This window comes from Meriones unguiculatus, chromosome 19, assembly GCF_030254825.1.
Source record: "Meriones unguiculatus strain TT.TT164.6M chromosome 19, Bangor_MerUng_6.1, whole genome shotgun sequence".
Taxonomy (NCBI): Eukaryota; Metazoa; Chordata; class Mammalia; order Rodentia; family Muridae; genus Meriones; species Meriones unguiculatus.
Window position 1 is genome coordinate 70,805,543 of NC_083366.1, and position 1,255 is coordinate 70,806,797.

The 1,255-nt window shown below is 38.2% G+C and overlaps 1 pseudogene; it reads left to right on the plus strand.

Annotated features, from left to right (window-relative positions):
* Positions 1 to 255: 255 nt before the first annotated feature.
* LOC110550449 (putative vomeronasal receptor-like protein 4) lies at positions 256 to 933 on the plus strand (annotated as a pseudogene).
* Positions 934 to 1,255: the final 322 nt, after the last annotated feature.

A 1,255-nucleotide genomic window follows, 5' to 3' on the forward strand; every position in this document is an offset into this window, starting at 1 on the left:
GAGGGGATGAGGGAGTAGGTTACAGCTGGGATACAAAGTGAATAAAATATAATTAATAAAAATAAATAAATATCAGAAGGAAGGAGAGGAGGACTTCCCCTATCAGTGGACTTGGGGAGGGGCATGCGTGAAGAAGTGGGTGGGAGGGTGTGATCGGGAGGGGAGGAGGTGGGGCTTATGAGGGGATACAAAGTGAATAAAGTGTAATTAATAAAAAAAATAAAAATAAGTAATTAAATAAAATTTAAAAAAAAACAGAAAACACACAGGTATGAAGTATACCATATTTAATTGCTTGTGTTTCTCAAAGGGTTTTTCCTTGCTCTGTTCTGGGCATGATGATGATTTGGAGAGACCTAATCCAGAGAATGATTTTCATTTCACTTATTGGACTTGGAGTTTTAGGGAACATTATTTCATTTATGAGACATCTACATACTTTCATTATGGGTCCTGGGCACAAAAATATAGATGTTATTCTCATCCACTTGACTTTTGTAAACACAATCATTATTTATTGCATAAGGGTCAGAACGATAGCCACAATTTTTTATTTCTGAAACTTTCTAGGTGATGTTGGCTGTAAAACTACATTTTATCTAGAAAGGTTTGCCCGTGGCCATCTGCACCACCTGTCTCCTCAGTGTGGTCCAGGCTGGCACCATCAGTCCCAGGACCAGCCTTCGGAGGAAGCTCAAACCACAGACTGCACGGCATGTTCTTGTTTTTCTCCTTCTCTTTTGAATCTTTAGTTCCCTGATAAGCTCCAACTTGCTTCACTACATCACAGCAGGCAGTAGGATGAACAGGTCTACAGTTGGGATGTATTCTGGGTATTGCTATACGCTGCCATCCAATCACACAGTAAAGTGGCGTTTCTTCTCCAAGAAAAAGAGAGAGAGAGCTTTGCCAAGAACCATCCTAAATAAATAATGTAACATGAATATTTGCAACCCTTACAGAGACTTTGGTAAGAAATTCACGGACTCTTGACAAATGTTTGCTCTTTTCTTATCCTATCAGCTGTGATTTTTTTTTTTCATCCTTAGTAACATCACGAAAGCATCCTGGCTAAATATTAACCAAACAAGGTGTTTGGTTTTTCTAAGGAATTAGTACTTAAAATCATTTGATGAATTAGCATTTCCTTTTCCCTGAAAACCATGAAGGGTCTTTTCTGTATTGGTTTGTACTTGTTGCAAGAGTGCACTAAAAAGCCCAATTATCCTAAGTTTTCATGAGTATCAAACTGAAC